We start from the raw sequence: 27,712 nt of genomic DNA, 5'->3' as shown, positions 1-27,712 counted from the left end.
ATTTACAAGACTCAGGGGGAGATCTCCATGATATAAATCATCAATGTGCATCTGCTGTAAAAAGCAAAATCCTCAAGATATGCACATCTTCAGGGGGAGTCTCTCTGAATCTTGATTTCAAATTCCTCAAAATGAGTATTTACACTTCATATTTTTTATCCCTGTTGAAGACTTAACCTAATTGTCATCAACTACCAAAAAGGCGGAGATTGTAAGTGCATCTAGTGCCCCTTAGTGATTTTGGTGGTTTGAAGACTTATAGGTTAAGTACCTAATGTGTTTGTGAGTGTACACAGGATCTATAAGTCATTGAGGAGTTTGAGATATTTGAAGAATATCGACCCCTAAAAATATATGTCTTCAGTTGAAGAAATTGGTGTAAAGCTGAAGAAATGAATCGCGAGGAATCTGCGATGAAATTGATATTCCTCATGAAGATACTGATATTGAGAAGTCTGGTGGTTCCTGAAGAAAATCACTCTGAAGAATTTGAAGCATGAAGATTTACACTTTCTGTTTTACTTTCTTCGCATTTGAGTAATAGGAACACCGTACTGTTAAAGGGGGTCGAAGTTACACTATGGAATGAATTTCCTCATGATGCTCAACCCAAGCCTAATCCTACCAAAAGCGTCAAGTGAGGAATATGAGTGACATGAGGACTCTCACAGTTGAGCGTTCCGACCGTTTCGATAGCCACGCCAAGTCACTGGTCTTATCCACTCCAACGGTCATATTATTTAAGGGCATTAGTGTCAAATCATGTCGGGATGCTCCCAGGCTATAAATAGCCACCCCCCACAACCACTAGCTGGTTGGCTGCTCCGTTAGAAACTGACACTTGTCATAAGAGCAACCCAAATTCCTCAGAGCCTTCGAGAGTAATTCATTAGTGAGGAAATACACCACCCACCGAAACCACAAACCAAACCTAGTGATTGAGCATCACTGAAGAAGTTGTTCCTGTGTGGGGCTGAAGCCTTTTACCTTTGAGGACTATGCATCCTCCAGACGGTTAGGCGTCATGGTCTAGAGCTTTCCAGCAGTCAATTGTGGATCGCCGAGTGACCAAGTTTGTGAGGGTTTGGAAGTCTGCCCTGAAGACTTACCACGAGTGTTGGGCGAGGACTGTGTGTCCTTAGCTCAAGGAGAATACGGTAGGGACTGTGTGTCCCGGGACTGGGTGTCATTTGGTTTCAATACCAAGCCGCTCCAAACCAGATGTACAATTGTCACACCAGTTGGAACTGGGTCATCAACGACTGTCTTCACTCAGAAACGGGTTCTAATTCCTCAACTCTTTACTTTCCCCGTATTATGTGTTGATGACTTTCACTGTAACTGTTTGAAGAATTTGCTGAAGACTTTCTCTGAATTTCCTCAACCCCAAATTCTTCACGTTAGTTATTCCTCATCTGTATTCTGCGTGCCTGCTCACTGTGCAATCTGTTTTCACATTCTTCACTCTGAAAAATTGCGGTTGTGAAACTTTGCACTTCTGATCCTTTACTGTTTCCGCTGTAAGTTAGTCATAAGTGAGGAATTTCCTCAAAAGGAATTTCCTCAGTGATGAAATTCTAAAAATCTCCTATTCACCACCCCTCTAGTCGATATAACGCACTTTCAATCAGCCTCCCAACATTGCCATGAAAACCTTCAACCTGTTCACAACCTAGCAAACCACTGATTGGCTATGTTACCGCTTGCTTAACCACGTGTTAGTGTTGCTACTTGCAGGTGCAGTTGCTTCCATGTGTTAACATGGGTTCCTTGTTATATCGCCCTATTAGATGCTATTTAATTTAATGCACATATATACTTGGTAAAAGGTGGAAGGCTCGGCCTTTCTAGCCTGGTGTTTTGTTCCACCTTTTCCCCCTTAGTTTCGGCTACCGGTGTTATGTTCCATAATTGAGCGCTCCTAACACGATCGGGGTTGTTATGGGGACCCCCTTGATAATTCGTTTTAGATTAAAGCTGGTCTGGCAAGGCCCAACATTAGTACTACATTTGCCCAACATAATAATTTTGTTAATACTGAAAGCATAGGGCATCATGAACCCGAGGAGTAATTTTACATAATACAGGGGGGCAGTGCTGAAGGTGTTGGTCCCAAAAGGGCAGACTGCGGGACCACCACAGGGCAACTCGAGGTTTGGTACCTGTAGCCTTTCCCATCCGGTCGTGTCATGAAAACGAGATACACGGCTCCTATCGGGATAGTCGACGCGTCGGGCGGCCTTGCTGGATCAGTTTTACCTTTGACGAATATCTTGTGCATCGGGATTCCGGTGATGCTTTCGGTAATCTCAGAGTTGAGGTTTTCCACTAAGGAGTCCGACGAGATCGCGAGTTTCGTGATCGAGAATTTCTATGCGGCTTGTGGTAATTTGTGATGGATTAGTTGGAGCACCCCTGCAGGGTTAAATCTTTCAGAAAGCCGTGCCCGCAGTTATGTGGCCACGTGGAAACTTTGTTTAACACTGGTTCTAGATAACTTGAAGTTAACTTAATTAAAATATGCCAATGGAGTGCTTAACCATGACTGTCTCTTTCGTGAGTTCCTTCTCCGATCGAGGACACGGTGGGGTTATGTCTGACGTAAGTAGGTGTTCAGGATCATTTATTTGATCATTAGTAGTTCCCGTCCGTTATGCGTAGATCATCCCCCTCTTTATTCTTGTACTCGCAAGTTAGCCACCTTATATTTTGCTTAGTCGTTTGCTGCAACCTCACCACTTAACCATACCTCACCTAACAAGCTTTGCTAGTCTTGATACCTTTGGAAGTGAGATTGCTGAGTCCCCTGTGGCTCACAGATTACTACAACACCAGTTGCAGGTACATGTAAAGTTTACTTTACGCGAGCGCGTTGATTGTTCATTTGGAGTTGCTTCTTCTTCTTCTTCTTCTTCTTCTTCTTCTTCTTCTTCTTCTTCATCGATCTAGGGTGGGTTCGAGGCCGCCAGCCTGGGATAGAAAGGATGGACGTCGTTCTCTTTTCTCGTTTGTTTTTCGTCCGTAGCCGGACCCTGCTCTTCTTCAGGATGTTTATTTAATGTATTGATGATACTCTGATGTAGCTTGTGGCGACTGTAAGCCAATTCCATATATCCCATCTTTTCAGTACATATACTTGTAACGATATCCATTCTTGCGAAATGACGAGATGCGCTTCTATCCCTGAAGAGGCCCTCGTGCCAAATTGAGGATAGGATTTGCACAGACTTCTCTTGGGCGTTACATGAAACTTTCGTGCCAAATCATATTATTCTCTGTGCAAATCCGGTATTGTCATCAATCCACCAAAAAGGGGGAGATTGTTGGGGCATAGTTTATGCCTAAGTAATTTTGATGATTGATGACAGTACCGTAAAGGACTAACTGTGTGTGTTAAGGTTTCAGATAACACACGTCAACGGCACAAGACGACTCGCCTCCTCATTCATGGAAAGGAAGCACGGCGTTCTCTACGATTCTCTTTATTTGAGTCATAGGAAAGTCGTACTATTAAGAGGGGATCCGTAGTGGAAAGGTTTGGGTGGAATCTATCTTTGCACGCGCACACTTCACATATTCTCCCTTACCTTCATCTTTGGAGTGGCCCCCACCACTGTGTTTCTTTCCTCCTTGCAAAATGGTCCCCAGCGGTAGTACCGCTGGCTGGCGGTAGTACCGCCCCTGGTCAGCGGTAGTACCGCTCCAGGAGCTTAGTACCGCCTGCCTAGTGGTTGTTCGTGGACGGACCTTTTTGCGAAGACTTTCTTGGCGGTGGTAGTGCTTTTGCACTACCAGGGGCCCAGCGGTAGTATCGCTGGGGCTAGCGGTAGTACCGCTGGAATGCCAGCGGTAGTACCGCTGCAATCAGCGGTAGTACCGCTAGTAAGCGGTAGTACTGCCCCTAGTCAGCGGTAGTACCGCTGGAGTGCCAGCGGTAGTACCGCTGGAGCTAGCGGTAGTACCGCTGGAGCTCGGGCAGAGAGTGAGAAAACGGTTGGATTTCCCCCCCACTATATAAAGGGTTCTTCTAGCTGTGGAACCTTATATCTTACCTCCCCAAGCTCCATTGTTGCTCCCTAAGCTCAAAAGTGCCCGATCTCTCTCCCTAGCCAATCAAACTTGTTGATTCTTTAGGGATTGGTTGAAAGGCCTAGATTCACACTTCCACCAAGAGAAAAGTTGATTCCCCCACCAATATGATTTGCACAGAGAAGTCTGGGCGGTATTACCGCTTATACACGGGCTGAGTGCATAACGATTGGATTTGGAGGAACCGATTTAAGGGGGTCTTCTTCCCTAATGGTTCCTAACCTTTTGAGCTCCTGCTCTTTCCCCACTATTGACCTTCTTCGAGCTTGCTAACTCTCAATCCCTTCAATGATTTTTGCTAGTTCTTGAGGGAAAAGAGAGAGGAGATCTAGATCCACATTTCCACCAACCACTTTGTTGGGGCATAGTTTATGCCTAAGTAATTTTGGTGATTGATGACAGTACCCTAAAGGACTAACTGTGTGTGTTAAGGTTTCAGATAACACACGTCAACGGCACAAGACGACTCGCCTCCTCATTCATGGAACGGAAGCACGACGTTCTCTACAATTCTCTTTATTTGAGTCATAGGAAAGTCGTACTATTAAGAGGGGATCCGTAGTGGAAAGGTTTGGGTGGAATCTATCTTTGCACGCGCACACTTCACATATTCTCCCTTACCTTCATCTTTGGAGCGGCCCCCGCCACTGTGTTTCTTTCCTCCTTGCAAAATGGTCCCCAGCGGTAGTACCGCTGGAGTGCTAGCGGTAGTACTGCCCCTCGTCAGTGGTAGTACCGCTCCAGGAGCTTAGTACCGCCTGCCTAGCGGTTGTTCGTGGACGGACCTTTTTGCGAAGACTTTCTTGGCGGTGGTAGTGCTTTTGCACTACCAGGGGCCCAGCGGTAGTATCGCTGGGGCCAGCGGTAGTACCGCTGGAATGTCAGCGGTAGTACCGCTGCAATCAGCGGTAGTACTGCCCCTGGTCAGCGGTAGTACCGCTGGAGTGCCAGCGGTAGTACCGCTGGAGCTCGGGCAGAGAGTGGGAAAACGGTTGGATTTTTCCCCCCACTATATAAAGGGTTCTTCTAGCTGTGGAACCTTATATCTTACCTCCCCAAGCTTCATTGTTTCTCCCTAAGCTCAAAAGTGCCCGATCTCTCTCCCTAGCCAATCAAACTTGTTGATTCTTTAGGGATTGGTTGAGAAGGCCTAGATTCACACTTTCACCAAGAGAAAAGTTGATTCCCCCACCAATCCCTTGCGGATCTTGTTACTCTTGGGTGTTTGAGCATCCTAGACGGTTGAGGTCACCTCGAAGCCATATTCCATTGTGGTGAAGCTTCGTGGTCTAGTTGGGAGCCTCCAAGCTTTGTGTGGAGTTTGCCCCAACCTTGTTTGTAAAGGTTCGGTCGCCGCCTTCAAGGGCACCTATAGTGGAATCACGGTACCTTGCATCGTGCGAGGGCGTGAGGAGAATACGGTGGCCTTAGTGGCTTATTGGGGCATAGTTTATGCCTAAGTAATTTTGGTGATTGATGACAGTACCGTAAAGGACTAACTATGTGTGTTAAGGTTTCAGATAACACACATCAACGGCACAAGACGACTCGCCTCCTCATTCATGGAAAGGAAGCACGGCGTTCTCTACGATTCTCTTTATTTGAGTCATAGGAAAGTCGTACTATTAAGAGGGGATCCGTAGTGGAAAGGTTTGGGTGGAATCTATCTTTGCACGCGCACACTTCACATATTCTCCCTTACCTTCATCTTTGGAGCGGCCCCCACCACTGTGTTTCTTTCCTCCTTGCAAAATGGTCCCCGGCGGTAGTACCGCTGGCTGACGGTAGTACCGCCCCTGGTCAGCGGTAGTACCGCTCCAGGAGCTTAGTACCGCCTGCCTAGCGGTTGTTCGTGGACGGACCTTTTTGCGAAGACTTTCTTGGCGGTGGTAGTGCTTTTGCACTACCAGGGGCCCAGCGGTAGTATCGCTGGGGCCAGCGGTAGTACCGCTGGAATGCCAGCGGTAGTACCGCTGCAATCAGCGGTAGTACCGCTAGTAAGCGGTAGTACTGCCCCTGGTCAGAGGTAGTACCGCTGGAGTGCCAGCGGTAGTACCGCTGGAGCTCGGGCAGAGAGTGGGAAAACGGTTGGATTTCCCCCCCACTATATAAAGGGTTCTTCTAGCTGTGGAACCTTATATCTTACTGCAGGGGAACGTCGCAAGGGAAACAAAAAATTTCCTACGCGCACGAAGACCTATCATGGTGATGTCCATCTACGAGAGGGGATGAGTGATCTACGTACCCTTGTAGATCGTACAGCAGAAGCGTTAGTGAACGCGGTTGATGTAGTGGAACGTCCTCACGTCCCTCGATCCGCCCCGCGAACAATCCCGCGATCAGTCCCACGATCTAGTACCGAACGGACGGCACCTCCGCGTTCAGCACACGTACAACTCGACGATGATCTCGGCCTTCTTGATCCAGCAAGAGAGACGGAGAGGTAGAAGAGTTCTCCGGCAGCGTGACGGCGCTCCGGAGGTTGGTGATGATCTTGTCTCAGCAGGGCTCCGCCCGAGCTCCGCAGAAACGCGATCTAGAGGAAAAACTATGGAGGTATGTGGTCGGGCAGCCGTGAGAAAGTCGTCTCAAATCAGCCCTAAAACCTCCGTATATATAGGTGGGAGGGAGGGGAGGAGGCAGCCTCAAAACCTAAAGGTTTGGCCGAAATTGGAGGTGGAGGAGTCCTACTCCAATCCTACTTGGAGTAGGATTCCACCTTCCCACTTGGAAACTCTTTCCACCTTGTGTTTTTTCCTTCTCAAACCTTATGGGCCTTAGTGGGAACTTATTCCAGCCCACTAGGGGCTGGTTTATCTCTTCCCATAGCCCATGAGACCCCTTGGGGCGTGACACCCCTCCCGATGGTCCCCGGCACCCCTCCCGGCACTCCCGGTACACTACCGATGAGCCCGAAACCTTTCCGGTAATGCACGAAAACCTTCCGGTAACCAAATGAGGTCATCCTATATATCAATCTTCGTTTCCGGACCATTCCGGAAACCCTCGTGACGTCCGTGATCTCATCCGGGACTCCGAACAACATTCGGTAACCAACCATATAACTCAAATACGCATAAAACAACGTCGAACCTTAAGTGTGCAGACCCTGCGGGTTCGAGAACTATGTAGACATGACCCGAGAGACTCCTCGGTCAATATCCAATAGCGGGACCTGGATGCCCATATTGGATCCTACATATTCTACGAAGATCTTATCGTTTGAACCTCAGTGCCAAGGATTCATATAATCCCGTATGTCATTCCCTTTGTCCTTCGGTATGTTACTTGCCCGAGATTCGATCGTCAGTATCCGTATACCTATTTCAATCTCGTTTACTGGCAAGTCTCTTTACTCGTTCCGTAATACAAGATCCCGCAACTTACACTAAGTTACATTGCTTGCAAGGCTTGTGTGTGATGTTGTATTACCGAGTGGGCCCCGAGATACCTCTCCGTTCACACGGAGTGACAAATCCCAGTCTTGATCCATACTAACTCAACTAACACCTTCGGAGATACCTGTAGAGCATCTTTATAGTCACCCAGTTACGTTGCGACGTTTGATACACACAAAGCATTCCTCCGGTGTCAGTGAGTTATATGATCTCATGGTCATAGGAATAAATACTTGACACGCAGAAAACAGTAGCAACAAAATGACACGATCAACATGCTACGTCTATTAGTTTGGGTCTAGTCCATCACATGATTCTCCTAATGATGTGATCCCGTTATCAAGTGACAACACTTGCCTATGGCCAGGAAACCTTGACCATCTTTGATCAACGAGCTAGTCAACTAGAGGCTTACTAGGGACAGTGTTTTGTCTATGTATCCACACAAGTATTGTGTTTCCAATCAATACAATTATAGCATGGATAATAAACGATTATCATGAACTAAGAAATAATAATAACTAATTTATTATTGCCTCTAGGGCATATTTCCAACAGTCTCCCACTTGCACTAGAGTCAATAATCTAGTTCACATCACCATGTGATTCCAACGAATCCAACACCCATATAGTTATGGGGTCTGATCATGTCTTGCTTGTGAGAGAGGTTTTAGTCAACGGTTCTGAATCTTTCAGATCCGTGCGTTCTTTACAAATCTTTATGTCATCTTATAGATGCTGCTACTACGTGCTATTCAGAAATGCTCCAAATATCCACTCTACTATATGAATCCGTTTCACTACTCATAGTTATTCAGATTAGTGTCAAAGCTTGCATCGACGTTACCCTTTACGACGAACTCTTTAACCACCTCCATAATCGAGAAAAAATCCTTAGTCCATTTGTTACTAAGGATAAATTTTGACCGCTGCTAGTGATTCAAACATGGATCACTCTCTGTACCTCTCAACATACTTTGAGTCAAGGCACACTTCAGGTGCGGTACACAGCATGGCATACTTTAGATTCTACGGCTAAGGCATAGAAGACGACCTTCATCCATTCTCTTTATTCTGCCGTGGTCGGGTTTTGAGTCTTACTCAAATTCACACCTCACAACGCAACCAAGAACTCCTTCTTTGCTGGTCTATTTTGAACTCTTTCAAAAACTTGTCAAGGCATGCATCTTGTTGAAACTTCTATTAAGCGCTTTCGATCTATCTCCATAGATCTTTGATGCTCAACCTTCAAGTAGCGTAATCCAGGTACTCCTTTGAAAACTTCTTTCAAAAAACCTTGTATGCTTTACAGAAATTCTACATTACTTCTGATCCACAATATGTCAACCACATATACCTATCAGAAATTCTATAGTGCTCCCACTCACTTCTTTGGAAATACAAGTTTCTCATAAACCTTGTACACACCCAAAATCTTTGATCATCTCATCAAAGTGCTTATTCCAACTCCGAGATGCTTGCACCAGTCCATTGAAGGATCACTGGAGCTTGCATACTTGCTAGTATCTTTAGGATCGACAAAACCTTCTGGTTGTATCACATACAATGTTTGCTCAAGGAAACCGTCGAGGAAACAATGTTTTGACATCCTACGTGCAATATTTCATAAATAATGCAGCAACTACTAACATAATTCTAACAGACCTTTAGCATCGCTACGAGTGAGAAAGACTCATCATAGTCAACTGTTTGATCTTGTCGAAAACATCTTTGCGACAAGTCGAGCTTTTCTTAATAGTGACTTATCACCATCATCGTCTGTCTTCTTTTAAAGATCCATTTTACCCAATAGTCCCATGACCATCAAGTAGTTCTACCAAAGTCTACACTTTGTTTTCACACATGGATCCTCTCTCGGATTTTATGGCTTCCAGCCATTTGTCGGAATCTGGGCCCACCATCGCTTTCTCCATAACTCGTAGGTTCACTGTTGCTCAACAACATGACCTCCAAGACAGGGTTACCGTACTACTCTGCAGCAGTACGCGACCTTGTCGACCTACGAGGTTTGTAGTAACTTGATTTGAAGCTTAATGATCACCATCATCAGCTTCCACTTCAATTGGTGTAGGCGCCACAGGAACAACTTCCTACGCCCTGCTACACACTGGTTGAAGTGATGGTTCAATAACCTCATCAAGTTCTACTACCCTCCCTCTCAATTCTTTCGAGAGAAACCTTTTCTCGAGAAAGGATCCGTTTGTAGAAACAAACACTTTGCTTTCGGATCTGAGATAGGAGATGTACCCAACTGTTTTGGATATCCTGTGAAGATGCATTTATCCGCTTTGGGTTCGAGCTTATCAGACTGAAACTTTTTCACATAAGTTTCGAAGCCCCAAACTTTCAAGAAACGACAGTTTAGATTTCTCTAAACCTCAGTCTATACTGTGTCATCTCAACGGAAATACGCGGTGCCCCATTTAAAGTGAATGTGGTTGTCTCTAATGCATAACCCATAAACGATAGTGGTAATTCGATAAGAGACATCCCAGCATGCACCATACTACATAGTGCGTGGCTATGATGTTCAGACACATCATCACACCATGATGTTCCAGGTGGCATGAACTGTGAAACAATTTCCACATTGTCTTAACTGTGTACCAAAAACTCGTAACTCAGATATTCATTTCTATGATCATATCGTAGACAGTTCATCCTCTTGTTACGACAAACTTCACTCTGAAACATAATTGAACTTTTCAATATTTCAGACTTGTGATTCATTAAGTAAATACTCCTGTATCTACTCAAGTCGTCAGTGAAGTAAGAAGATAATGATATCCACTGCGTGCCTCAACACTCACTGGACTGCATACATCAAAATGTATCACTTCCAACAAGTTACTATCTTGTTTCATCTCAATGAAAACAAGGCCTTGCTCATGTGGTATGATTTGCATGTCACTAGTGATTCGAAATCAGGTGAGTAAAGATCCATCAGCATGGAGCCTCTTCATGCAATTTATACTAACATGACTCAAGCGGCAGTGCCACAAGTAAGTGGTACTATCATCATTTAACTCGTATCTTTTGGCACCAATGTGTAACACTACAATCGAGATTCAATAAACCATTGAAGGTGATTATTCAAGCAAATAGAGTAACCATTATTCCTTTTGAATGAATAATCGTATTGCAATAAACACGATCCAATCATGTTCATGCTTAACGCAAGCACCAAATAACAATTATTTAGGTTCAACACCAATCCCGATGGTAAAGGGGGCGTGTGACGTTTGATCATATCAACCTTGGAAACACTTCCAACACGTATCGTCACCTCGCCTTTAGCTAGTCTCCGTTTATGCCGTAGCTTTCATTTCGCGTTACTAATCACTTAGCAACCGAACCAGTATCCAATACCCTCGTGCTACTAGGAGTACTAGTAAAGTACACATCAACATTATGTATATCAAATATACTTCTCTCGACTTTTGCCAGCCTTCTTATCTACCAAGTATCTAGAGTTGCTCCGCCTCAGTGAATGTTCCCCTTATTACAGAAGCACTTAGTCTCGGGTTTGGGTTTAATCTTGGGTCTCTTCATTAGTGCAGCAACTGTTTTGCCGTTTCACGAAGTATCCCTTCTAGCCCTCGCCTTTCTTGAAACTTAGTGGTTTTTCAAACCATCAACTATTGATGCTCCTTCTTGATTTCTACTTTCGCAGTGTCAAACGTCGCGAATCTCTCAAAGATCATTGTATCTATCCTTGATATGTTATAGTTCATCACGAAGCTCTCAAAGCTTGGTGGCAGTGACTTTTGGAGAACCATCACTATCTCATCTGGAAGATTAGCTCCCACTTGATTCAAGTGATTGTCGTACTCAGACAATCTGAGCACACGCTCAACGATTGAGCTTTTCTCCTTTACTTTGTGGTCAAAGAATTTTGTTGGAGGTCTCGTACCTCTTAACAAGGGCACAAGCATGAAATCACAATTTCATCTCTTTAGAACATCACTTATGTTCCGTGACGTTTAAAACATTTTCGGTGCCTTGCTTCTAAGCCATTAAGTACTTTGCACTGAACTATCGTGTAGTCATCAGAAACGTGTATGTCGGATGTTCACAGCATCCACAGACGACGCTCGAGGTGCAGCACACCGAGTGGTGCATTAAGGACATAAGCCTTCTGCGCAGCAACGAGGACAATCCTCGGTTTTACAGACTCAGTCTGCAAAGTTTGCTACTATCAATTTTCAACTAAATTTTCTCTAGGAACATAAAAAAACAGTAGAGCTATAGCGCAAGCTACATCGTAATTCGCAAAGACCATTAGACTATGTTCATGACAATTAGTTCAATTAATCATATTACTTAAGAACTCCCACTCAAAAAGTACATCTCTCTAGTCATTTGAGTGGTACATGATCCAAATCCACTATCTCAAGTCCGATCATCACGTGAGTCGAGAATAGTTTCAGTGGTAAGCATCCCTATGCTAATCATATCAACTATACGATTCATGCTCGACCTTTCGGTCTCATGTGTTCCGAGGCCATGTCTGCACATGCTAGGCTCGTCAAGCTTAACCCGAGTGTTCTGCGTGTGCAACTGTTTTGCACCCGTTGTATGTGAACGTTGAGTCTATCACACCCGATCATCACGTGGTGTCTCGAAACGAAGAACTGTCGCAACGGTGCATAGTCGGGGAGAACACAATTTCGTCTTGAAATTTTAGTGAGAGATCACCTCATAATGCTACCGTCGTTCTAAGCAAAATAAGGTGCATAAAAGGATTAACATCACATGCAATTCATAAGTGACATGATATGGCCATCATCACGTGCTTCTTGATCTCCATCACCAAAGCACCGATACGATCTTCTTGTCACCGGTGCCACACCATGATCATCCATCAACGTGTTGCCATCGGGGTTGTCGTGCTACTTATGCTATTACTACTAAAGCTACATCCTAGCAAAATAGTAAACGCATCTGCAAGCACAAACGTTAGTATAAAGACAACCCTATGGCTCCTGCCGGTTGCCGTACCATCGACGTGCAAGTCGATATTTCTATTACAACATGATCATCTCATACATCCAATATATCACATCACATCGTTGGCCATATCACATCACAATCATACCCTGCAAAAACAAGTTAGACGTCCTCTAATTTTGTTGTTGCATGTTTTACGTGGTGACCGAGGGTATCTAGTAGGATCGCATCTTACTTACGCAAACACCACAACGGAGATATATGAGTTGCTATTTAACCTCATCCAAGGACCTCCTCGGTCAAATCCGATTCAACTAAAGTTGGAGAAACAGTCACTTGCCAGTCATCTTTGAGCAAAGGGGGTTACTCGTAACGATGAAACCAGTCTCTCGTAAGCGTACGAGTAATGTCGGTCCAAGCCGCTTCAATCCAACAATACCGCGGAATCAAGAAAAGACTAAGGAGGGCAGCAAAACGCACATCACCGCCCACAAAAACTTTTGTGTTCTACTCGAGAAGACATCTACGCATGAACCTAGCTCATGATGCCACTGCAGGGGAACGTCGCAAGGGAAACAAAAATTTTCCTACGCGCACGAAGACCTATCATGGTGATGTCCATCTACGAGAGGGGATGAGTGATCTACGTACCCTTGTAGATCGTACAGCAGAAGCGTTAGTGAACGCGGTTGATGTAGTGGAACGTCCTCACGTCCCTCGATCCGCCCCGCGAACAATCCCGCGATCAGTCCCACGATCTAGTACCGAACGGACGGCACCTCCGCGTTCAGCACACGTACAACTCGACGATGATCTCGGCCTTCTTGATCCAGCAAGAGAGACGGAGAGGTAGAAGAGTTCTCCGGCAGCGTGACGGCGCTCCGGAGGTTGGTGATGATCTTGTCTCAGCAGGGCTCCGCCCGAGCTCCGCAGAAACGCGATCTAGAGGAAAAACTATGGAGGTATGTGGTCGGGCAGCCGTGAGAAAGTCGTCTCAAATCAGCCCTAAAACCTCCGTATATATAGGTGGGAGGGAGGGGAGGAGGCAGCCTCAAAACCTAAAGGTTTGGCCGAAATTGGAGGTGGAGGAGTCCTACTCCAATCCTACTTGGAGTAGGATTCCACCTTCCCACTTGGAAACTCTTTCCACCTTGTGTTTTTTCCTTCTCAAACCTTATGGGCCTTAGTGGGAACTTATTCCAGCCCACTAGGGGCTGGTTTATCTCTTCCCATAGCCCATGAGACCCCTTGGGGCGTGACACCCCTCCCGATGGTCCCCGGCACCCCTCCCGGCACTCCCGGTACACTACCGATGAGCCCGAAACCTTTCCGGTAATGCACGAAAACCTTCCGGTAACCAAATGAGGTCATCCTATATATCAATCTTCGTTTCCGGACCATTCCGGAAACCCTCGTGACGTCCGTGATCTCATCCGGGACTCCGAACAACATTCGGTAACCAACCATATAACTCAAATACGCATAAAACAACGTCGAACCTTAAGTGTGCAGACCCTGCGGGTTCGAGAACTATGTAGACATGACCCGAGAGACTCCTCGGTCAATATCCAATAGCGGGACCTGGATGCCCATATTGGATCCTACATATTCTACGAAGATCTTATCGTTTGAACCTCAGTGCCAAGGATTCATATAATCCCGTATGTCATTCCCTTTGTCCTTCGGTATGTTACTTGCCCGAGATTCGATCGTCAGTATCCGTATACCTATTTCAATCTCGTTTACTGGCAAGTCTCTTTACTCGTTCCGTAATACAAGATCCCGCAACTTACACTAAGTTACATTGCTTGCAAGGCTTGTGTGTGATGTTGTATTACCGAGTGGGCCCCGAGATACCTCTCCGTTCACACGGAGTGACAAATCCCAGTCTTGATCCATACTAACTCAACTAACACCTTCGGAGATACCTGTAGAGCATCTTTATAGTCACCCAGTTACGTTGCGACGTTTGATACACACAAAGCATTCCTCCGGTGTCAGTGAGTTATATGATCTCATGGTCATAGGAATAAATACTTGACACGCAGAAAACAGTAGCAACAAAATGACACGATCAACATGCTACGTCTATTAGTTTGGGTCTAGTCCATCACATGATTCTCCTAATGATGTGATCCCGTTATCAAGTGACAACACTTGCCTATGGCCAGGAAACCTTGACCATCTTTGATCAACGAGCTAGTCAACTAGAGGCTTACTAGGGACAGTGTTTTGTCTATGTATCCACACAAGTATTGTGTTTCCAATCAATACAATTATAGCATGGATAATAAACGATTATCATGAACTAAGAAATAATAATAACTAATTTATTATTGCCTCTAGGGCATATTTCCAACACTTACCTCCCCAAGCTCCATTGTTGCTCCCTAAGCTCAAAAGTGCCCGATCTCTCTCCCTAGCCAATCAAACTTGTTGATTCTTTAGGGATTGGTTGAGAAGGCCTAGATTCACACTTCCACCAAGAGAAAAGTTGATTCCCCCACCAATCCCTTGCGGATCTTGTTACTCTTGGGTGTTTGAGCATCCTAGACGGTTGAGGTCACCTCGAAGCCATATTCCATTGTGGTGAAGCTTCGTGGTCTAGTTGGGAGCCTCCAAGCTTTGTGTGGAGTTTGCCCCAACCTTGTTTGTAAAGGTTCGGTCGCCGCCTTCAAGGGCACCTATAGTGGAGTCACGGTACCTTGCATCGTGCGAGGGCGTGAGGAGAATACGGTGGCCTTAGTGGCTTATTGGGGAGCATTGTGCCTTCACACCGCTCCAACGGAGACGTACTTCCTGTCAAAGGGAAGGAACTTCGGTAACACATCCTCGTCTCCATCGGTTCCACTTGTGGTTATCTCTAACCTTTACTTTGTGATTGCTTATATTGTTGACTATATCTTACTTGTCTTAATAGCTCTCGTTGTTAGCTCCATTAGGGTTCACCTCATTGTCGTAATATTTGTGAACCTATATGGTGTTTACCTTAACCTGCTAAGATTAATTAAAAAGTGGCCGTTGTCTATTCACCCCCCCCCCCTCTAGTCAATCATATCGATCCTTTCAATTGGTATCAGAGCCACGTCTCTTTATTAAGGGTTTAACCACCCGAAGAGTATGGAAGGCGAAGAGGGAATTAACCATGGTCAACCCGAGGCCATGGATTTGACTTCGGTCACAAGGGACGACTTGAATACGGCTATGGTGCTCTCAAGACGTCCTTGACGAACGAGGTCAAGACCATGCTTAAAGAGTTAATTGAGGGATTTAAAAGTTCACCCGAACCGGATATAGTGGTTAAACCCACCGTTTCCGATTCGGAGGCCAACTCCTCTAAGGAAGCGGCTAAAGGTATGCAACCTCCCTCATCTCACGAAAAGGATGGGACTGGAATATATGCCTCAGTTCCACCCCCCATGGTCTATGGAGGATCCGTTCCCGCACCACGTCTTAAGCCTGTTGGTCCTCCTCCTAAGCTTGTGAAAGGTGACTTTGCTAACTGGGTATTTTCTATTAAGTCTCACTTGAATCACAGCTCAACAAACTTGTGGAGAATCATCGAGCAAGGATATTATCCCCATGATCCAAGCAACCTCACTCCAAGAGAAGATGCAGACAATCAATACAATCACTCTGCTTTGTTTATTCTCCAGTCTGTCGTGCCACCTGAAGATCTTCCTCACTTGTGTCCCTTCACTTTGGCCAAGGATTGTTGGGAGCATATTATGGTATTGTACAAGGGAAGCTCAAGCATTCAACAATCCAACTATGAAATGATACTTGATAAGGCCGATGAGTTTGTGATGAAGGAAGACGAGGACCCTCGTGATCTCTATCGGAGGGTGACTGCTATTGCTGTGGCACTCAAGGATCATGGGAGCAAGGATGTGGATGATACATGGGTCAAGCGCAAGTTCCTTAAAGACATCATGCCTTTCAACAAAGCCATGTCATCTGTCATTCGTCAGCGGCCAGACTTCCACTCCCTGTCTTCAAGTGAGGTGTTGGATGAATTCATTGCAATGTCAATCATGAACGAAACAGCCGACAATGCACTTGCTCATGTTCGATCAAAGACAACTTCACCCAACCTTGCATTGAAAGCAAAAGCAATGCTTGAAGAACAAGATGATGAGGAAGAGGAGGGCTGCCCTGAAGAAACAAAGTATGCCTATCATGAGCACATGGCTCTTGCATCGAGGCAATTTTGGGGCAACAAGAGGAACTCAAGACCCTCCTTCACAAAGAACAACTCGAGTGGATTCAAACCCAAGCAACGAGTAAGGACATGTTATAACTGTGGTAACGTGAGTCACTTCATGGCCGAATGTCCCTATGATAAAAGGGAAGACAACGGAGGCAAGCTCATTCGCAAAGACAAAACCAAATCATTTCCAATCAAGAACAACTTTGTGAAGAAACCTCACCCAAAAGGGATGGTGGCCCTTGAAGAGTACCCTTCCGATGATGATGATGATGATACAGTGGCAACGACAACTGTTGCTATTGCCACTACACCTCCTAGAAGGTGTCTCTCTTCAACGCCCCCAACGAGAACCACATCACCAAGTGCCTCATGGCAAAAGGTATCAATCAGGTAACTCCCATCATTAAGACCAACATTACTTCCGCCCCTTCATTGTTAAATTGTGTTGAAGATAGTGATGTTGGGGAACTTAATGAGCATGATCTTGACAAGTTTCTGTGCACTATTAAGGGAGAACCCAAGAAGCACTTTGTTGCTCTCTTGGAACAACTGGGTGAGGCCACTGACCTCATTGAGTCTCATGAGGAGACCATCTCCGAGCTTCAGGGACACAGTCGTGACTATGCCGATGAAATTGCCGTGCTCTAGAAAAGGAGCGCACTCTTCGTTTGGCTCTTGAGGAGTCATATAACAATGACTGCGCTAAAATGCAAAAGAAACTAGATCATGATGTTGTTTTTACTCGTATGCTTAAGTCTGAAAAGTATGCTCTTGAGGTTGGCCATGACAGACTCAAAGAGGAGTTTGACACACTTGACAAGGCCCACAAAGTCTTGAAAGGTGTTCATTTCTCTCTAAAAGAGTCTCATGATCAACTCCAAGCAAAGCTTACCAAGGAGATCTCTACTTGCCCTCCCTTTGTGTTAATTGATAATGCTTGTGCAACTAACCCCTGTTGTGAGCATGTACATCTTGTGGAGGAAAATGCCAAGTTAAAGGAGAAACTTGAGAAGGGCCTTGTGGCATGCATACAAGGTGAGAAGAGTCTGAACGACCTCCTGAGCACTCAAAAGGGTGTTGTAGGAAAGGAGGGACTTGGACTTACCTCCAAGACAAAAGATAAAAGGAGGAACAGGAACAAACGATCTCCCACCCTCATGGACATCTTTGTCAAAGAGGGTGAGGGGATTCAGAAGGTGAACAGGAACAAGGTGGACTATGGAAACCTCAAGAAGGGCAAAACCATCCCTACTAACACAGCCGGCAAATTCAATCCTTCTTATGTCTTATGTTGTGCTAGTGATGGGCATGTTTATGCCAGATTTGTTGGTTCCTACGGTGAGGATATTGAATGGGCTATCTGGGTTCCTAAGACCCTTGTCTCTAACATGAAAGGACCCATTAAAAAATGGGTACCTAAAACCAAGCCTTGATCTATTGCAGGAGTTTGCTTCCGGTGGGGTGTCATGGTTGCTCGATAGTGGAGCAACAAATCATATGACCGGAAGCAAGGACTTACTGGTGGACGTGCATCCTTCTCCATCTATGCCCACCCATGTCCAATTCGCCAATGCATCCTCTTCAAAGGTATTGGGATTTGGTAAGGTGGTCATCTCTCAAGATTTATCTATTGACAAGGTCATGCTTGTTGAGTCACTTGCCTACAATTTACTTTCGGTTCGTCAACTCGCAATTATGGGTTTTTCGACATTCTTTAATCTTGATACTGTGGTCCTCCTAAGGAGCAAGACTCTTAAAGTAGCCTATGTTGGATATGTTGAAAACGGTCTTTATGTGGTGAACTTCTCAAAGCGACCCACTAAGACTGCGACATGTTTAATGGCTAAAGTTGACGTGGGCTGGCTTTGGCATCGCCGTTTAGCTCATGTCAATATGAGATCTTTGCAAAGTCTTCTGACAGGGGACCATATTCGTGGGCTAACAAATGTGAGTTTTGCTAAAGATCGTGTTTGCAGTGCCTGCATTGAAGGAAAGATTCATGAAACTGCTCATCGTCCAACGACTCTTATCTACACTAAGAGGCCATTGGAACTTCTCCATACGGATCTGTTTGGTCCTCCATCATTTGATAGTCTTGGAGGCAGAAAGTATTGCTTAGTTATTGTTGACGACTACTCAAGATATACCTGGGTATATTTCTTTAAAAAGAAGAGTGAAACTCAACAAACGGTCATCAACTTTGCTAATGAAGCGCAACGTCAACATGAAGCAAAGATCTTGATGATTAGAAGTGACAACGGCACCGAGTTCAAGAACTACACCTTAGATGAGTTTCTAGGTGATGAGGGAATAAAACACCAATATTCTGCACCATATACCCCTCAACAAAATGGCGTGGCAGAAAGGAAGAACCGAACCTTGATAGACGCTGCAAGGATAATGATGGCAGAATTCAAATCTCCATATAACTTTTGGGCAGAGGCCATCAACACAGCATGTCATGCATCCAATCGGCTCTACACCCGCAAAGGCTTGAACAAGACTCCGTATGAGATTCTAACTGGAAACAAACCCAATCTCAAGTACTTCCGGGTATTCGGTTGTAAGTGTTTCATTCTCAAGAAAGGTGCACGGTTAGCTAAATTTGATTCTAGAGCACATGAGGGTATCTTTGTTGGTTATACTACAAACTCTCATGCTTACCGTGTCCTCAACAAGTCCACCGGACTAATTGAGGAGACGTGTAACGTAGAGTTTGATGAAAATAATGGCTCCAAGTGGAGCAAAGTGGTCTTTGTGATGTAGGTGATGAAATTCCTCCCCAAGCCATAAGAAGAATGGGGATTGGTCAAATACTCCCCATTGAGGAACCCCTTGTGGCCGAAGGAGAAGGACAATGCTCTACTGTCACGCCCAAGATGCGACCCTATCCTCAATTTGGCATGAGGGCCTCATCAGGGATAGAAGCGCATCTCGTCGTGTCGCAAGAATGGATATCGTTACAAGTACATGTACTGAAAAGAAGAGATATATAGAATTGGCTTACACTCGCCACAAGCTACATCAGAGTCACATCAGTACATTACATAATCATCAAGAGTAAGAGCAGGGTCCGACTACGGACGAAAATAAACGACAAAAGAAGAACGACGTCCATCCTTGCTATCCCAGGCTGCCGGCCTGGAACCCATCCTAGATCGATGAAGAAGAAGAAGAAGAAGCAACTCCGAATGAACAATCAACGCGCTCGCGTCAAGTAATCTTAGCCTGTACCTGCAACTGGTGTTGCAGTAATCCGTGAGCCACAAGGGACTCAGCAATCTCATTTCCAAAGGTATCAAGACTAGCAAAGCTTAATGGGTGAGGCATGGTTAAATGGTGAGGTTGCAGCAGCGACTAAGCATATATTTGGTGGCTAACTTACGAGTACAAGAAATAAGAGGGGGGAAATCTACGCATAACGGACGTCACTACAGATGATCAAAAGAATGATCCTGAACACCTAACTACGTCAGACATAACCCCACCGTGTCCTCGATCGGAGAAGGAACTCACGAAAGAGACAGTCACGGTTACGCACACAGTTGGCATGTTTTAATTAAGTTAACTTCAAGTTATCTAGAACCAGTGTTAAACAAAGCTTCCACGTTGCCACATAACCGCGGGCACGGCTTTCCGAAAGATTTAACCCTGCAGGGGTGCTCCAACTAGTCCATCACAAATTACCACAAGCCGCATAGAAATCCTCAATCACGAAGCTCGCGATCTCGTCGGATTCCCTAATGGAAAACCTCAACTCTGAGATTACCCAAAGCATCACCGGAATCCCGATGCACAAGATATCTCGTCAAAGGTAAAATTAATCCAGCAAGGCCGCCCGACGTGTCGACGATCCCGATAGGAGTCGCGTACCTCATTCTCAGGACACGGCGAATGAGCTAGACGTCGGGATCGCTAAACCTCCGGGTGACCAGAGGGGCGCCGGACATCGCTCAGGTGGGGCCAACACTCATGAGGAGCACTGGCGCGGGGGTTGATTAAATTATCCTCGGGGTCCGGAAAATCCCTATGCAATTTTATTAGGTGTTTAGGCAAATGTAGTACCAAGGTTGGGCCTTGCCAGACCAGCTTTAATCTAAAACGAATTATCAAGGGGGTCCCCATAACAACCCTGATCGTGTTAGGAGCGCTCATTTATGGAACATAACACCGGTAGCCGAAACTAAGGGGGCAAAGGTGGAACAAAACACCAGGCTAGAAAGGCCGAGCCTTCCACCTTTTACCAAGTATATAGGTGCATTAAATTAAATAGCATTAAATATGGTGATATAACAAGGAAACCATGCTTTGCATGGAAGCAACTGCACCTGCAACTAGCAACGCTATCAACAGGGTTAAGCAAGCAGTAACATAGCCAATCAGTGGTTTGCTAGGGTGAACAGGTTGATGGTTTCATGGCATTGTAGAGAGGCTGATATTTAACAGGTGGTAGGCAACGAGACGTAAACGATAGCAACGGTAAAACTAGCATGGCAATGATAGTAATGGTATCTGGGGAAATGATCATCTTGCCTGAGATCCCGCTTGGAAGAAGAATGACTCCATGAAGCAGACGAACCGATATAGTCGACGGGTCCTCACAATCCGGCACGCTGCGGAACTCTATCGAGGCGAAGCAAACCGGAAACACAAATCAACACACAGAATTCACCACACGATGCACAACACATGTGATGCAAGAGCTACTGAATACATGCAAGCCACGGCATGACAAATCACACAATCAAACACTACACATTAAGTGAAGTCCAATATGCAACGAGTTGCATATTGACGAAACTCCACGTTAGTTATTTAGTTCTATCCCGATTAGACACACGACAATATTAAATGTTGTTAACATGGCAAGGGGTGAAGCGGTGAATCTACATGTCATCCTAGTCGGTCAACACGTGGAACATAGAACGGAGCTACAGATCAACGGGAATCAAAGAAACACGATATGAAGCTCTACGTGAAAGATTCAACACCTCACACACATTTGGCACAAATCTGGTGTTCCCAGGTTGCCAAGACATATATTAACCCAACACGAATAGCTAGTGCTTCTATCACCCCTTAAGAACAACACACACAAGAAGAACACATCATCATGCACAACTCCTACCAAGTGTACTCCACACCATGGATGGATGCTCAATCCCTAACTATGCTCTTACTCCAACCTACAAAGGTAATCAAGTGCCACCTCATCACAAAGTGACACTTCTGCGGAACTGTTCAGAACTGGAAACTAGTGTCTCCATTGGAATCCTTGGGTTCTCCTACCCCAAAACCATATATAACGCTGCTATATATGCGTGCGGAAAAACACCAGAAACAACAAAGGAAAAACTACCAAGATCAAACTCCGCTAATAACAAGAACAGGGGTTGTTCTTGATATGCCAGACTTGGCATGTTCCTCTTCTGTAATATTCCAGATTTGGAAATACTTCACAAAACTAAACAAAACAAGAAAAACATATAAACATCAGGGGGTCCACCTGGTCATACTCACCAGGGCCCCTAATGGGTGTATGCAAGTGGGCCATACCCCACAATACACACACACCCCAACTACTGCACCACACCCCTAAAAGAAAATAAAATAAAATGGAGTGCAGGGGGATTTGAACCCTGAACCTAGGGTACCCTATGCAAAACTCCAAACCACTAAGCTACTGCAATGCAGCTAACCCCAGATGAGGACTTAACATAGATAAACTAACTCTACTGCTACTGCAACAGGGGAAAAAAACGGGATAAACAAAAGGGGGCACCGGCAAGATTTGATCCCTGGACCTCACAGATGCTACCGAGTGCGCTAACCAGCTGGGCTAGGTGAATGTCTTGTGGAAAAAGAGACTCCTATGTTACATGAACAAGCACCACGCCGAACCTGAACCAAAATCAAACAAACAGCAAAATAAGCAGGGTTGTCTGGGATTCGAACCCCAGACCTATGGGATGAAACAGAGTGGTGCTAGCCAGCTCGGCTGCTGGCATGATCGTGATATTAGTGACATGGAAAACCTAGTAAGGCCGACAATTAGAATGCATCTGGGCAAAACGAAGCACAGTTCAGAACAGGGCGTTCTTACAGCAGACACACGAACCCGGCGGGGATACAGGCTACCATCAGTGCTTGGGCTTCGGCGCTGAAGGTACCAGCAAGGCGGAGGCTTGGGGATGGGCGTTGGGTCACGGCTCCGTCTGCAGGGACCCGATTCCACGCGATGGCGAGCTAGACTCGGGCCCAGGGGTTCCCATGGCTGCTGCTCCTGGTTCAGATAAGTTCAGAGAAAAAAAATATAAGAGAGAGAGAGCGGGAATCAACATGAGGAGGAAGGAGAGCAGGAAGAAGAGGGGAACGGGAGAGGTTCTGGCCTGGAGCGGCTTCTGGCGGCGCGGGGTCACCGATTCCGACCTCCGGCGAGGGCACGAGGCGGCGGGGCTGCGGGGCTCATGCATGAATGTTCAGAACGATGCACATGAGGGAGCTCGAGGTGGGCTCGCTTGCTGCAGAAGGAGACGTCCCTGCGCGCTACACCGGTGCAGAGCAGCGGGCTCACGGGGCGGACGCGACCAGACGCGTAGGGGAAGGGGGAGCTCTAAGCGCAGCTGGTTCCCTGGAGAGAGAGGGATTAGGGAGAGAAGAAAGGACTAAAAGAGAGGAAGGAGAAGACCGGGCATGGCATGGACCTGCGGCGCGGCTTCCATGGGCGTCGGATGCTGTTGCTCCTGCTCCATGCTTGAGACGGCACTGCAGCTGGAGGAGCTCCTCGTACGCGGGGTTGGGGTTCGATTTCGAACCGACCGTGGCGAGCACGAAGGAGGCCGGGGGCGCTCAGACAGAGCTCGCCGGATGTGGCGAAAGCGGGGGCTCCAGCATTGTGGATCGAGCGAGGCTCGGGCGCATGGGTGCTGCCGGGCATGGGGCATGGCTCCGATGGCTGGCTGCATCTGGGGATCCCGAGGTAGAAGACAACAGGTGGCGGCGCTGATGCGAGATGGAGGGGATTGGCTCGGTGGGGAAATTGAGAGGGGAGGAGACCAAGTGGTGTGCGGTGGCGGCGGATGGGACACGGGAATTTGTCCCTAAATTTTAGGGTTGGATGCTATTTATATAGCTGGGTTAGGGCTAGGTTTATCTGGACCCTCCGATTTAGATCGGATGGTCGAGATAATGAGGTTAGGGAGTCCAATGGACAAACCGATGACGTTTTGCGGTAAAACGGTGTTGATCCGGACCCAACGGTTACGACTGTGTGTTTCGGGCACCGGGAGGTTTCGGATTGGGCTGCGCGTAGGGGCGGTGCACTGTGCAGAGGCGCTAGGCGGAGATGACAGAGAAAAACGGGCAACCCGGTGACAGAGTTTAAAATACCAAAACGTCCGACAATCGACCGGCTATAGTGCCGCTATATAATAAACGACACGGGTGACAAACGGGCTCCGATCGCGATGAAATTTGACGGACGGCCTACCTACACTAAATTAATACCGCACGACAAATTCCAACCCGATCAGAGAAAGTTTAACGCACACTTTAAAAACAGGGTTTCGACGGTGCCGCGGGCGCGTGCGGGTGCGGTCGGACTCAGAACGGACAACGTCGAGAACCGGCAACTACTAACGGATGCAAGTTTTGAAAACTGGCGGCAACGGAGATGCCGATGCAATGCAGATGATGCGCATGATGCAATGATGGTGTGACAAATAAAAATACCCACACGACGAAAACGGAAAGAAAAGGGAAATCTTCTGGAACGTCGGCATCGGGCTGTCACATCTACTCAAGTGGAGCCATCACCTCCACAAGCCCCACACGCTTCCGATGAACAAAGAGAAGACTCTCAACAAAATAAACAAGCTCAAGGTCAAGATAAATTGCCCAACAATGATGATGTGTCTCAGGATATTCAAGCACTACCCCAAGACTCCGAACCGGCTCATGATCAAGATCAAGTGCAACCCCGAGATCCAGACCAAGTAGAAGCACAAGATCAAGATCAAGAGCAACCACAAATACAAGAACAAACTAGTGAACCTGCTCAAGTCGAAGGACAAGATGATCAGGAGACTGTCTCACAATTCCCTTCTGGAGCACCAACAGCCGGCTCAAGACGCAAGGGCAAGCAAAGGAAACAAGTCGATGCTCCCCCATTATCTAATGAAGAACTCTTGGAGCGTCGAGCAGCCAAAATTACGAACAAGCTGAGAGTCAAGTCACATCTTATGAAGAATGTACTGGGCAGTTTAAAAAGGGGAGTATCCACCCGTCAACAGATTTGGAATTATTGTGAGCATCACGTGTTTGTTTCGTATTGTGAACCTCAACAGGTACAGGAAGCGCTCGATGATGAGGATTGGCTTATGGCCATGCACGAAGAACTTAACAACTTCGAGCGCAACCAAGTCTGGGATTTAGTGCCTAGGCCAACGGAGGAACATAATGTCATCGGGACCAAGTGGATATTCAAGAACAAGCAAGATGCCAATGGGATTGTGATTCGAAACAAGGCAATATTGGTGGCTCAAGGCTACTCCCAAGTCGAGGGTATCGACTACGGTGAAACCTTTGCCCCTGTTGCTCGTCTAGAATCTATTCTCATGTTGCTTGCATTTGCTTCTCAACATAACTTCAAATTACAACAAATGGATGTGAAAAGTGCCTTTCTTAATGGTCCCTTAAATGAGTTGGTCTATGTCAAACAACCCCCGGGATTCGAACATCCCAAGCTCCCCAATCATGTGTACAAACTTAATAAGGCACTCTATGGCCTTAAACAAGCCCCACGCGCGTGGTATGAGTATCTTACTGAGTTGTTACAAGATCGTGGGTTTGAAATTGGGAAGATAGATCCCACTCTTTTTACTAAGAGGGTTAAAGGGGATTTGTTCATATACCAACTATATGTTGATGATATTATCTTTGGCTCTCCTAACATTTCCTTCAATGAAGAATTTGTTGCACTAATGACTGAGAAGTTTGAGATGTCCATGATGGGAGAGTTGAAGTTCTTCCTCGGGTTCGAGATTAAACAAGGTCTAGAAGGGACATTCATCAAACAAGCCAAGTACACTCAAGACATGCTCAAACGGTTCGAGCTCGAAGATGTCAAACCGATCAAGTTCCCCATGCCAACAAGATGCAAGCTTGACAGTGATCCCAATGGTAAAGCAGTGGATCAAAAGGTATATCGCTCCATGATTGGATCCCTCCTTTACCTTTGTGTATCTAGACCGGATATTATGTTGAGTGTAGGGATATGTGCATGGTTTCAATCCGCACCAAAAGAAAGCCATTACATGGCTGTTAAGCGAATCTTTCGATATTTGGCTCATACCCCAAACTTTGGTCTTTGGTATCCCAAAGGAGCAAACTTCAATCTAGTTGGCTATTCTCACTCAGATTGGGCAGGAGATTGTGTGGAGAGGAAGTCAACGTCTGGAGGATGCCAATTCCTTGGTCGCTCATTGGTAAGTTGGTCGTCAAAGAAGCAGAATTGCGTCTCTTTATCATCCACCGAAGCTGAGTATGTGGCAGCTGCAAGTTGTTGTGCACAATTGCTATGGATGAGGCAAACTTTAAAGGATTATGGTGTCACTTGTGACAAAAGTGCCTCTTCTATGTGACAATCAAAGTGCTATCAAGATTTCCCTCAACCCAGTGCAACATAGCAAAACCAAACATATTGATATTCGCCATCACTTCATTCGTGAACATATCAAGCTAGGTCATATTGAGGTTCACTTCATCCACACTGAAGAGCAACTTGCAGATATTTTCACTAAGCCTCTAGATGAAGCAAGGTTCCGGGAGTTAAGGCATAAGCTAAATATCATTGATTCAAGTAATGTGGATTGAAACTAGGCATGTTGCACCTCACTTTGCATTCCATCTTGGTCTAGATGTAGGCATGGACATAGGGGGAGTGTTGTTCTCTCAATGAACTTTCCCTCCCCCCATTATGCATAAATCAATCTAGTCTTTCACTTTAGCCATCGTCAAATGGCACTTGTGCTTCAAAGACGAGCATTGGTCATGAACCCAAGGATAATTCTTCGTGGTGTCATACCATTGTCTCAAACATAGGTTGCCTCGGCCACCGCCTCTCCCACCTTTCTTTTGTATAGAAGAAAGAATATACAATGACAAGTCAGTACTTTTTTTTTCTAGGTGCTATCTCTTTTTACTTACTTGTCATTTGCTCAAGTTCTTCTCTTATCCTAGGCCACGTTGTGACATTTGTAGCGGTACTACCGCCAGGGGTAGCGGTACTACCGCTAGGTATGGCGGTACTACCGCTAGGTATGGCGGTACTACCGCTAGGTATGGCGGTACTACCGCCAGGATTCCCATCTAACACGACCTGCTAGGAAATTTTTAGGGCTGTCTCAAGGGGGAGCGGTACTACCGCCAGGGGGAGCGGTACTACCGCCAGGATCCCAGCGGTACTACCGCTGCATCCAGCGGTACTACCGCCAGGCAGCGGTACTACCGCTAGGTCCTCAGCGGTACTACCGCTGGCCCGTACCCCTTGGGCTATATAAAGGAGGGGGAGCCTGTTTTTCTCAGGCTCTTTCTTCTTCCTCGCGGCTCCTCCCTCCCCTAGCCCGAAATCCCCCTCGTTTGATCTCGTTTCGTGGAGCTTCTTCTCTCCGTTGGATTGGAGGGGTTGCTCCACTTCTCCTTCCTCCTCCAAGGGCCATGAATCCCGGTAAAGCTCCTCCCCTTCTTCTATTGGTTGATGTTCTTGTTCTAGGGCTAGGAGCATTGGGGGATTGGATCCATGTCTTTAATCTTGTGCCCTGTTCTTGGATGGCATGAAGGAGATATTTGAGGGGAGTATAGGTCCTATGGATCCTTGCTGATTATTTTGCCATGCCCTAGGACTTACTTGTTTTAGATCTAACACTTGAACTATGTTTGGATTAGATCTACAACTTGCTCTCTCTTGCCTAGGCATATTCTTATTTCGGTGATTCCTGTGTTCCTCATGTGAGTAGGGCTGTGGTGGAGTTCTTAGTGTTCATAT

Source organism: Hordeum vulgare, chromosome 2H (assembly GCF_904849725.1).
Source record: "Hordeum vulgare subsp. vulgare chromosome 2H, MorexV3_pseudomolecules_assembly, whole genome shotgun sequence".
NCBI classification, from domain to species: Eukaryota; Viridiplantae; Streptophyta; class Magnoliopsida; order Poales; family Poaceae; genus Hordeum; species Hordeum vulgare.
The sequence above is the reverse complement of the archived record's forward strand: the minus strand, read 5'-3'. Positions refer to the sequence as shown.